This window comes from Bidens hawaiensis, unplaced genomic scaffold, assembly GCF_021521415.1.
Source record: "Bidens hawaiensis isolate Kalapana, Puna unplaced genomic scaffold, B.hawaiensis_p1.1 tig00023224_1, whole genome shotgun sequence".
NCBI classification, from domain to species: domain Eukaryota; kingdom Viridiplantae; phylum Streptophyta; class Magnoliopsida; order Asterales; family Asteraceae; genus Bidens; species Bidens hawaiensis.
Window position 1 is genome coordinate 105,551 of NW_027493643.1, and position 13,726 is coordinate 119,276.

Consider the following 13,726-nt stretch of genomic DNA (forward strand, 5'->3'; position numbering starts at 1 on the left):
ACTGGTAACTCTTTCATATACTTTTGGAGTGGCTTTTAAGAGTAATTTGGAATTTGTAAATTTGGAATTTTGTTTTAACATGTCCAACCTACTAATTTGACATAACGCTTCATAAGGTACCCTTATTAATTCTACTTAATATTTTATCAAGCTTATGAGTTTGTAGTTGATTCAATTATTTATTTGGGACATGTTAATATTTTGTAAAGCATAAAACTGGATTTGATTCAAAGAAATAAAATTTATTTTGTAATTTGAATGAAATAATTTTTTTTTTAAAATATTCGTCGAGATGGTACGCACATGGGGTTGATGGGATATGACCCGAGTAACGATAAGCCCATTAGAGAAAACCGCTGGGTGTGAAAATTGTTGGTTATTTTAGTGTTATTGGATTAACTTTTCGATGGAGGAAATAACGTTAGAGATTAAACGAGTTAGGTGACACGGGTGTGCGGGCTTGTTTAACAATAATGTTGTTTGGGCTTTGTATACTTGGGCTTAAGTGTAATGTTAAGTGGGCTTTTAACTAATTTGATTGGGCTCATAGGGGAACAAATTTGGATTATATTAATCTATGTTTTTTCATTCCCTGATTTTTTCCAACTTCATCAAATTCAAAGAACAGAGAAGACTGTTACTTCTCTCTGGTATCATCACACAGAATCATCAAAATCCATATTCCATACACAGAAAATCTCTGTCTTATCCGATAAATCATTGCGTGTAACCCGCAAATTGGTTTATCTGAAAGTGATTCACGATTCAGAGATTAATCCAAGCAATTGTTCAAGAAACCAAGATTGAAATCAAGATTACAGGTTTGCATAATTGGTCGAATTCATCATCCAGGTACGCAATTATACAAAAAAGATAAACCTATTAGGGTTTGATTTGGTTATTGATTCTCAATTTCCAGAATCGTTAATTTGGACTTACTAGAATATATTGGAAACCCTAATTTGATCAATTATACCAACCAAAAAGATTGTTGTGTGTGGTTGTAGTAATCGAAATTAAAAGAAACAGACATGCAAGTATATAAACCGTCACTCAATTTTATTGGCTTGGGAATGAATTGTGTCATATATGAATTCCATATGGCATTGTTAATTAATATGGGATATGAAAAGCAAATCATATGTTCAAACAAAAGACGATGGTGATAAATGATTAGAAAAATAAGAGATGTCTAGAATTATATGCCTTTTTAAATGGAATTACTTGTTTCTGCCATTATGAGTACATATCAGTTTTGTGATATCAGTTATGTGCAGATATATAGAAATGACTATGCAACTGAGTTAATTGAAAATATAGATTATAATATATATTATTTGGTGTGATTTTGAATCAATAATAAATGGTATTTTATTGTTATTGAAAATTGTTATATTGACACCGATCCCTTGATGTATATCTTAAAATTCAAAACAGTCTGAATAAGTTTATTTACCAATTTTGATAATTATCAAAATGAAAAAACCATTAGGTTTTCTTGTGTGGAAATAACAACAGAAAGGGTCAACAAAATCACACATATACATATGTTTTTGGTGGGGTGTTCTTTCAAAGATGTTTTGTGAATAGGGAATAAACAGTGAGAATCAAATTAGTTATATGATATTGGGATGATGATAGTTAAAATTAGATTTATATGTTAATTCTGCGCCCTGCTTGCGGTGCGCACATATAATGTATATATGTGTGAACCCTTGGGTGGGCAAAAGTAAAATTGCACTAATTTTGACGTTATTTTACTAATCAAGTGAAAATAACGTTAAAAGTGGCGGAAGGTTAATCAGGCATCATGTGGTGGCGTTGATAGCCGAAAGACAAGGGCACATGCACCAATCAGCCGGTGTCCCGATGATTGAGTGTTATGTGTCTTATGTCCAAGGCTTGATTCAAAACTACTATCGAGCCGGAGGTCTCACCGGAAGCAGCCTCTCTATCCCTATGGGATAGAGGTAAGGCTGTCTACATCTTACCCTCCTCAGACCCTACCATAGCATTGCTATTGGTGGGATATACTGAGTACGATGTTAATTCTAATTTCAAAGGTTTTGTGACTAGTTTTATTGTTTATTTGATTCTGATTATTAAAATGGTTATTGGTTCAAATACGAACCGAGGAAGACAATTAAAGAAGATACAAGTTAAGAAGTTAAGATGCCTTTGTATGCAAAAAATCAAATATTATGAAATCCGAAAGTGAGTCAATCTTCGGTTACTAAAAGGTACGTTTACGAACTCTGCTTTAATTGTGGCAAAACCAATGAGTTTTTTAGTTAATTTAGTGATTCATTTGGGACATGTTAATTTTTACAAAACATAAAATTGGATTCGATTCAAAGAAACAATGTTTATTTGTATCTTGAATGAAATAAAATATTATTAATATATTTGCCTTGATGGTACACACATAGGGTTAATGGGCCACGACCCGGGTAATAATCAACCACTAAAAGTATACAAGTCAGGAAAGCCCGTTGGGTGCGAAATAAACGAAACTGTGGTTTCGGGTTTGTTATTGGACATAAGAAGTTCAATGGTTTTTTAAATATAATTTGGTTAAGAATTATGTATCGTTTATTTTGAATCCTTTTATGTACAGGATAACATGCTTGCATGGTGTGTAGACTCGGGTGATATGAGTCAAGTATGCAAGGATCTAAAATGGTTTGAAGAACTTGAACCAATTGAAGATGGATCCGTACTTAGGATGAGATATGCAAAAGTGAGACTTGTATTTATTCATGGAAAACATTTGTTTTGGATTATGTGTTGCGTGCTTCAAGGATTTGAAACAGTCTCATGTTTGGGATTTTGTTTTATATAATTCCTGGCTTTAAACGGTGAGTTAGATAACTTTATGAATCTTGTTGGATTTGGATATTTGAGTAATTGAGTTTTAAAATAAATATTAATGTCTCATTTTTTATTGAATTTGTTTTTATGTTATGATCATTTCAATGCAGCGTAAACTATGTGTATATATTATGACGTGCCAGGTTAGGCCATGTGAATATTTTGGAGTGAAAAGAAAAATAGAATCTTGAAGGAAATAATTGGTTCCTTGTTATCTTACTCAGGTTTGAGTGATTAATTAGACAAAGAAATTATTATTTTCTAGTTTTGATATAAAGGATATGGGGAGGTTGATGTTATCCTAGGTATTATAATAAAATGGTGTAACAATGGTATAGGTGATTCGATTTCATTATATTAAGAAAGTATTAAAGAAATTCAATCAGTTTGATTGTTTTTTGTTAGCACTCCTATAGATCCTAATATCAAGTTTATGTCCAATCAAGGTGATTCTATTTTACAATTAGAGTATTCAAAGTTAATTAAGATGTACGCTATGATTAGCCCAAATACTTACATAATTTTGTGTAATCTCTTTCGGAGAATACTTCATTTCTTAGGTAATTAAGGATTGAATTTGCATCACTTGACAATGGAATGCGAGTTTCTAGCATTTGCAACAACCAATAAAAGTGGTTGAATGGCTAAGAAACTGGATTCTGCTCTAGGGTGCGTGTGAGTACAAGTGTCTCCTAATCGATCATAACTCGATAATTATAAAGAAAATATTATTAACAAGAATTCCTAACAATCCGCAAGTCCTCCACTAGCCGCTCCCACTACTTTGACCACGTGCCATAGGAGTCCAGTAGCGAAATAAGTGGAAGAACAAGTCTAAGAGCCGTTGTTGACAATTAAACATCAATCTTCACACGAAGTCGTCCTTTACTAGCTAAGTTCAATGACGACCCTGGATCCATACTCCAGCTAGAGAATACTCCATGAGGACAATTGACGCAAGCACGCCTTAAAATTGTTATACCTGTCTAACACATCACCATACTAACGCAATCATTAGTAAACAAATAATACCGAGGATCATTGATCCTTTATAACCTGTTACATATCTCAAGGATAATGTATCCATAAGATAATTAAGGATTAAGGATCCTCAGCATAAAATTCATACCCTAACAATTTCCCCCAAAAATGGCGGGTGATTGTGTAAAACAGCTGTCATTTTGAATTTCAAAATCTCTGCAAAAACTGATAGATGGGACGGTTTTGCCAGAAATATTTACCATTTAGCCCCCGAGTTAATAATAACCGTCTATATATGCCACCCTATATCTTGGTTATAATCATACCTCCAGCCGACGCATCAGGTATCCTTCCTATTCCTTTCTTATTTTCTTTAACAATGTCTATTGCTTCAACTTCTTCTTCTCTGTCTCCCTCTAATCCTTCTGAACAATTTTCTGATGACTCCGAGTTGTCGGAAATGGAACCACAATGCCACATAGACAACCCGTCTACCGAGATTTATAAACTCACAGATCCCGAGATAGATGAGTTCCGCTCGTTGTTCCCTCCAAAAACCCTTTTCCGACTTTACGAATCCAGCGTCCGCTGCGATGTATATTCCAAAGTCTGGGTGTGTTTTCCGGCGACTCCGTTCCTGATCGGCTACAAGTATCCTTTTCCTCCTTTCACTCAAAGTTTCTTCGATTCCTCCGGCATATCCTATATACAGGCAATGCCTATTGTTTGGAGGGTCCTTATCACTATCAAGATAATCATCGAGAAGCAAGAGATTGATTTTGGTCTTCCAGAGTTATCACACTTGTACACCCTTACTACCCACGGTCCTGCCCGATTTATCTTCAAATCCAAGCCTCGACAACCTCACCCAATACTAAAAGCCACTTTAAATGATTCCTTGTGGAGGAATCAGTTTTTCTTTGTAAAACGTGACTCAATACCAGGAGGGATTGATTTCCCTTCAAAGTGGGTTAGAAAGGGTAGGATCCTGGATCCTTAAGAAATAGCAGGATCCTTGATGCTTCATCTTTAATTCTGAATCTTCCTTTTTGTTTGCAGTTGACAACTTTGCTTCTTTGGGCAAGTTACCTGGTACAGAAGAGAAAACAAAACGGTTCCTAGCATTGGATACCGAGGTTAGAACCTTTCAAGCTCGTTTTGTTGAAGCCTTCTGTGATATCTCCTCGGGTTCCAGCATGTCAAGTAAGTTTCTATTTTTAAGATAAATAAAATTAGAATAGGAATACTTATCTGTTAATTTTTTCTTCCTCAGGCGCCAAGAAGTCTTAGAAGTCAGCTAGCAGGTTTTCCTTGGAAGACATTGACTGTATGGTCACCTCTCCTGTCATCAAGAAAGAAGCTTCAAAAGCAGGCACTAGTTCCGAGCCCAAGACTGCAACAACCAGGGCTAAGTCCACTGCTTCCAAAAGAAAAAGGTCCTCCGATCCCGAGACCCATTATGACATTGTCCTCTCTGTAAGTATCCTGTATCCTGATACTTTGAGTACTAGGATCCAACATCCTTCTGATCTTGATTGCTTTGTTGTGTATAGGTGATGAGTGCTTTCAAAGAGCACTACGAAAAGATCATCAGCCAGATGAGTGATAAGCTGTCGGGGTTAGGGAAAGCCGTGGTTGCCAAGGACAAAGCCATGATCCAGCTCTCTAAAGAGAAAAAATAGTTGGAGGATCAGTTATCCTTAGAGGAAGCCCAGCCTCAAGAGGCAGTGAAGCAGGCTATGGATGAAGCCAAGGTGTGGGTTGCCAGGTCAGTATTCCAAGCACAGATCAAGATGGTGAAGGAGGCCGGTGATCCCGCTTTTGACAAGACGACCTGGGACGTGGAAAAGTGGAAGACTGCCCTGGATGCTCTTGGTGGCGAAGATGATGAGGAGATGGCTAAAGATAATGAGGCTGGGACTAGTGGCGTCAAGGAGGTGGCTGAAGCTGGTGAGGGAGAAGGTGCTGCAGAGGGTGAAGATGCAGCTTAGGTGGCCGATGAAGGATAAAGAAGACAAGGCCTGAGCCCACTTTTTTATTTTGTGTTGATGTTTTTTTGAACAATTATCTTGGTTTGTAATAAATAGTAGTAACTAGGGTAAAAGATCCATGTTCCTTAAGACAATTTGCGGAGGTGACAAAGGTGGATGGATCCTCTGTTTGTGGGGATGAAGCCTTTGATGCCCCTGTTTTTCTTTTATTTTCCAGCACTCATGAACAGTTAGTAGTACACACTTAACCCGGATGGATGGTCCATCATTTTGCATGGTGAAGTCCGGGTTAAGAATTTTGGATAATTCCTGGTGGCTTATTTTAATAAATATAAATCTTTTAACTATTTGCCTGTTATTTATTTTAAAAGTTTGTTTGAAATAACTTTAGCATTATTGGTAGTTTTGAAAAATGAACTTAAGTAAGAGACTTTAGGATAAAAGATCCTTAAAAATTGGTAAAAGCTTTTATAACAGATTATCTTTAAAGAAGTGACCCTTAAAATGTTTAAAAATTATTGCAACTGTGACAATACAAATTTATTAATAGAAATTATACCAGAAGGTCTAGGTAGACCTAAGTTACCATAAGAACTGAACCTTTAGTGATCCTTGAAGGAATAACTTTAGGATTTTGGATCCTTAGAACTTTGTCTTCATGATAAACTTAGTAAATCTGTTGCAAACAACTCATAATATTAATTGGGATTAAACCCATCAAGCTGGGGACAAGCCCATAAATTAACTTGGGACAAGCCCGTGCAACTGGGGACAAACCCGTGTACTGGGGACAAGCCCGTGAAACTGGGGACAAGCCCAAAACTGGGGACAAGCCCAAAACTGGGATAACATGAAAACATTATAAACCTTAGCTAACATGAAAATGTTAGAAACCTTTGTCTTGAGATAACGTGAAAAAGTTATAAACCGGTGGTATGGTACTTCTACCATAAATCGTAGGATCCTCCATATAGCCGAAGACAACGAAATTGTCAGCCACTAAGCGTGTACTGGTCTCGCTGCCCCGGACTATACGTTGGATAGCGTGGGCTCCAGGCGAGAGTGTAGAAACTCTATTTATAAGAAAGGTGAAAACCTTTAAACCTTTGAGGATATGATCATCAGGGGTCATACCCAAACGTGGGCTAGGCCAAGAGAAATAGGATAGTACCTCGAATGTAAAGGAGAGGTGGCCAACCTCATGATCATTACACATCTTAATAATATCCTGCATTGATATTTAAAACTTGGAAGAAACAAAATATTAATAATACGTTATCCTTAAATTAATAATAAGAAATTGAAAAGGATAAGTAATCGGATAGATATTATCAATTTCGGGGATCCTTGATCCTTTAAGGATAATATATCCTCTCAGAATACTGGATCCTGATCAAAAAAGGTATTTCGTGAGGTGGATAGCATTCCATGATCTTGGTAATCTATTACCTTCCATTGTGAGCAAATGATATGCCCCCTTTCCTGCCTCCGAATCGATCTGATAAGGTCCTTCCCACTTGGGTGCTAACTTTCCATCAGCCGGATTAGTAGTATTTTGGAAGGCGTTCCTCAAAACTAAATCTCCTTCTTGAAATCTTCCGATCCTTATATTCTTGTTGTATGCCCCAGCTACCCTTTGTTGATAAGCTGCCATTCTGATCTTGGCCAGGTCTCTGAGTTCTTCAACAGTATCCAAGTCTTCAAGAAGGATTTCTTCGTTGGCTTCAGGATCACGGATGCTTATTCTTGCTGTAGGAACCACCATCTCTGTTGGGATTACTGCTTCTGATCCAAATACCAACGAAAAGGGTGTTTGGCCCGTTGCATTATTGGGTGTTGTCCTGTCGGCCCAAAGAACATATGGTAGTTCCTCGGCCCACTTTCCCTTCTTGGATCCTAGCTTCTTCTTTAAATTGTTGATGATGATTTTGTTGCCAGACTCCGCTTGACCGTTAGCTTGAGGATGCACTGGTGTTGAAGTATCATTTTTATGCTCCAGTTGTCACAAAAGTTAGTTGTTCTTTTCCCAATAAATTGGGAACCATTATCACATATAATCTCAGAAGGAATACCGAATCTAGTTATAATATTCCTTTTAATAAAAGATATAACTTCCCTTTCTCGGACTTGTACGAATGCTTCTGCCTCAATCCATTTAGAGAAGTAGTCTGTCATGGCGAGCATAAAGACCTTTCCACCTGGTGCCTTTGGCAGCTTCCCAACAATGTCCATTCCCCATTTCATGAAAGGCCATGAAAAGGATATAGGATACGTTGGTTCTGCTGGTTGATGAAGGATATTTGCATGCCTTTGGCAGGAATCACACTTCTTCAAATACTCTACTGCATCCTTCTTTATTGTCGGCCAGAAGTACCCAGTTCTAAGTATCCTGAAGAATAATGCTCTCCCTCCCGTGTGGTTGCCACAATCTCCTTCGTGAAAGTCTTTGAGTACTTCTTGGATTTCAGGATTCTCGATGCACCTTAAGTATGGACCTGCAAGATATTTCCTATATAGCATAACATCTAATAAATTATATTGTGATACCTTGAGTTTGAAGGATTTCGGATTCTCCGTAGCTGGGATCTCTCCAGTTTGGAAGTACTTTATGATTGGAAGGATACAGGATCCTTGATTGTCAGAGGATAATGGATCCCAAAGTACAATCTGCTTATCACTTGTTATTTCCCCAACTTCATGCTCTCCTATTGCTGGCGAGAGTATGTGAGTAATTGGGATCTTCGTATCTTCTGGGATTTTTAGGGACGAGGCTAAATTTGCTAAGGCGTCTGCCCCATCATTTTCCTCTCTTGGTACCTGTACTATACTAAACATTTCGAAGGATTTTGCTAATTCCTTCACAATTTCTAAATATTTGATCATATTTTCACCTTTCACGGTATAAGAACCGTTAAAGTGGTTAGTAATAAGTAAAGAATCCATATAAACTTGAAGATACCTGATCCTCATACTTTTGGCTAAAAGTAAACCTGCTATGAGTGCTTCGTATTCTGCCTCATTGTTGGTAGCTTGAAATGCACATGCAATGGACTGGGGTATTATGTCCCCTTGTGGCGATTTCAGTAGTAGGCCCAATCTCGTTCCTCTTACGTTGGATGCTCCATCTGTGAAGAGGATCCAAGGATCCTTAGTTACATCTAGTTGCTGAACCTCTTGGTTGGCTTCTTTCTGCATGTCACTGCTGAAATCGGCCACAAAGTCTGCGAGTGCCTGTGATTTGATAGCTGTCCTAGGCTCATACTGAATGTCGTATGCACTCAGTTTTACAGCCCACTTAGCCATTCTACCTGACAATTCTGGCTTTCTAAGAACATTCTTAACAGGATAATTAGTTTTTAAAATAATAGTATGGGTCTCAAAATAATGTCTTAATTTAGTAGAAGCCATAAGTAAAGCAAGAATTAATCTTTCAAGGTGAGAGTACCTGGATTCTGCATCTAACAGACTCTTACTTACATAATATACAGGGTGTTTTTCACCTTCATGATCCTTGACGAGAACAGCACTCACTGCATTACATGAAACTGCTAGGTATAAATACAAGGATTCTCCATCCACAGGCTTCATCAAGGATGGAGCTGTGGATAAATAATCCTTCAAGGATTTGAGCGCAGCCTCATGCTTTTCTGTACATTCAAACTTCTTATTCTTTCTAAGAATATCGTAGAAGTCTTTGCATTTCTCGGAGGATCTTGAGATGAATTGGTTGAGAGAAACTATTCTTCCCCTTAGCCTTTGGACATCCTTGGCGTTTGCAGGCGACTTAAGATTGATGATGGCTTCAATCTGTTCTGGGCTTACTTGAATTCCTCTTTTAGTCGCCATATACCCCAGAAACTTTCCAGCCTTAACACCAAAGTGGCATTTTGACGGATTCAGTTTCATGTTATATTGGTCAAGGATATTGAAAGCTTTCTCAAGATCTCTGAGGTGATCCTCAGCCTTGTTTGATTTCACCACCATGTCGTCTATGTAGACTTCCATGGTTTTGCCTAGCTGGTCCTTGAACATCATGTTGACCAGTCTTTGGTATGTTGCCCCTGCATTCCTTAGTCCAAATGGCATATAAATATAACAATATATGCCGGTAGGAGTCATGAATCCAGTATCCTCATGATCAGATGGTTCCATCTGAATTTGTTGAAATCCAGAGGAAGCATCCATGAAGGTAAGCATTTCATGTCCTGTCGTTGCATCCACCATAGAGTCTATATGTGGTAACGGGAAAGGATCCTTGGGACATGCCTTATTTAAATCTGTAAAATCAATGCATACCCTCCACTTTCCATTCTTTTTTGAAACTACAACTACGTTAGCCAACCATCGAGGATACTGAACCTCTCTGATCATACCGGCCTTAAGAAGTTTTTCAACTTCTTCTTGTATGATCTTGTTCCTCTCAGGAGCAAATTTCCTTCGCTTCTGATGGACGGGTTTAATAGATAGATCAAGGCCGAGTTTATGAGTGATTACCTCATTTGAAATACCTGTCATATCTGAATGTTTGAGGCAAAGGTATATTTTCTTCGTGCTAAGAAGGATACCAAATCTTCCTCGATCTTACTGGGGATACTGGATCCTAGGAACACCTTTATATCTGGATCCTCGAGGTCCAAGGATACTTCCTTTAATTCTTTCTCCCGGGCTTCAAGCACGTCCCTAGGATGTTACTGTGGTTGCTATGCTATAGTCTGCTTGGCTGTTGGCTTCATTGATGAGGAATAATAATTCCTAGCCTCTGCTTGATCACCAACTATCTTCACAATTCCCCATGGGGTAGGTAGTTTGATGCATTGGTGGTAAGTTGAGGCCACCGCTTTCATTCCATGCAGCCAGGGCCTACCTAAAATGATATTACAACAAGAAAGGTTATCAATAACGCAGAATTTTTGATATGCATTTAACCCTTCTATATAAATTGCAGGTTTTGTCCCCCAATGTCTTCTTAGTTTCTCCGTTGAATCCGACTAGCACTGATGTTCTTGGGACGCTCTCGGAATCTGGAATGTTCATTTTCTTGAGGACATCGTGCTGGATAATGCTGGCTGAGCTTCCAACGTCCACTAGGATCCTGCGTACATAGTGGTTAGCGATAAATAAAGTAATAATTAAACCGTCATGGTGAGGATCATGGATGTTCAGTTTATCTTCTTCATCGAAGAAGATCCTTTTTATCTGTCGTTAAAGTGGTGGATACTATTGGTCGGTCTCCGTTATCCAACTTGATCTCTTTGGCGAGCCTTTTTGCTGCGGAAAAGGATGTTCCACATATGTCGGATCCTCCAGAGATGAAATTGACCATTTGTATATCAAGTTCATCATGGTGAGGATCCTGGATGCTCGAACCAAAGAATATCCTTTCATCAGTTACTCGAGTAGTGGGGATGAGTGGCCTTCTTTCATCGTCTAGCTTGAACTCTTCTTCAGGACAAGAAGTTTGAAGTATGTCATAATCTCTGCAGACGAAATTGATTACATGAGCGTCTGGTGGTGGGGGTGTTTCTTTTTGTGGAAGATCTTCAGGATCCTGGATCTTGGATTTCTTCCTTCCCAAAAGCTCTTTGAAGTGGCCCTTGCTCAGGAGGTATCTGATCTCCCTCCTTAAGCCAATGCACTCATCCGTGGTGTGGCCAAAATCTTCGTGGAAATCGCACCACTTAGACTTGTCTTTGAAGGTGGTTGACTTCTCGTTCTTTCGTGGCCATCTTGCTTTCTCCCCTAGATCCTTCATGGCACAAATTAAACCATGGGTATCTACGGAGAAACAGTACTCTGAAAGGCTGGGGTAGTCCTCATCATCACCCCCCTCTTCAATAGCTCTGACGTTTTGGTTGTTGAATTTGGAGTAGGGCTTTGAGTTGTTGTTCTTGAATGAGAATTCTTGCTTCTTGTCAGAGGATTCTTGCTTTGTTTGACTCCCCAGACGATCCTGGATCCACCTGTCATCCTTCAAATGTATGAATCAGAGTGCCCTGTTTCTTACTTCATTTAGGTTCCTGCACGGAGTCATCACAAGATCATTATAAAAGGGGGAGCCCTTCTGAAGTCCCATCTTGAATGCTTCAACCACGATAGCCATGTCAAGATTAGGGATTTCTAGAGCTTCCCTGCCGAACCTCGTAACAAAATCCCTTAGGGATTCATCACTAGGTTGGATAACTCGGTATAAATCACTAGTTAACTTCTCAAATTTCCTACTACAGGAAAATTGGCTGTTGAACAAGTTAACTAAATGTGAAAAAGAAGTAACTGAGAAACGAGGAAGACTTAGCAGCCATTTTAATGCTGATCCTGTGAGTGTGGATCCGAAGCCTTTGCACAAGCAGGCTTCCTTGAGTCTCTCCGGGATAGGGTTGATTTCCATCATCTATCTGTATTGTGCCATATGTTCTTCAGGATCAGTGGTTCTGTCATAAGTCTTCATGTTGGGGGTTTGGAATCGCTTCGGGATTTCAGCATCACAGATAGGTGGAGCAAATCTGGATAACTTGTGACTTCCCTCAGGTATCTCGGGAATAGGCCGTATCACTGGATATCATATCCTTGAGCTTCTGTAGCTCCTTGGCCATAGCTTGGTTGATACCTACATCCTGCACGGGACCATGGTTAGCGTTAAAGGATATAGGATCGTATGAGTTATCTCTTTGCTGGGTGAAGGTAGGCATCCCGGATGAGTAGTTGGGATAAGAGGACTCTGCAATAGGAGTTGGTCCTCCAGAAGCTATGGTTTGCATGGGGATTATATCTCCTTCATGAACTTCGGAAGATCGTTGATACTGAAGTCCGGAGGATCCTTGATTCTGAAAGAAGGATCCTTGAGGTTGTGAATTATAGGATCCCTGGTGATATAACCCAGAAGATCCTGGTTGAAGGATGGATGATCCTTGTGGGAAAGTTGAGGATCCTTGAGCTAGTTGACCCATAGAACCCGGTTGAAGGATGGATGATCCTTGCTGGAAGTACGAGGATACTTGAGTTTGTTGACCCATGGATCCTTGTTGAAGGATAGATGATCCTGGCTGAAACAGTGAGGATCCTTGAATCTGTTGACCCATGGACCCTTGTTGAAGGATAGATGATCCTTGAGTAAACTGAGCCATGGATGACTAGTGAAATCCAGCATCCTGGGTATCAGGGGAGTGTGATCCTCCGCTGGCCTCTTATTCTTCCTAAGATCTTCTATCTCACGAAGGATCCTTTGATTGGTCTTATTCTGCTGCTCCATATATGCTTTAACCTGCGAAAACATAGATGAAACATCATTGTTAGTACTAACCACCAGTGTGGCAACAGTGGTTCTTGAGCTCTGGAAGACTGGTAGTTGTGTCTTGCTTCCAACAGCAGCGGGCCGTGGTGCTCCCGTTATTGGCGGAGGCATCGGCGACATAGTCCTTGATGAGAGAGGAACCGTAAACGGCATGGTTGATGAAGCATAGGTTGATTGAGAGGCCATTGATAGTGATATGGGTATGAAAAGGTTGAAAACGATAGGAATAATATGGATTATATCACCAATCGCCCCACGGTGGGCGCCAAATTGTTTTGGATAAAAATTGACTAAGGATAATATATCCAAATCTGTTTAGTGAGGTATAGTGCTAACACGACAAAAGCGAGTATATAATCGAAATCTTGATGAACACAATGATTTGATCACGAGGGAAAAAACCCTTGATTATGATAATCTTACTTCGGTCAAAAACTAGCAAGGTAATCTTTGGTAGAATTGATTCGGTCAAAGATTAACAATGTAATCTTTGGTCGGATGGTACGTGATTATTATAACCTCCGGCACAAAAAACCCTCGGACGGTGAAAACTATCACCGTCAAGTTTATTAATTGTAAAAGGTGGGTACAAGTG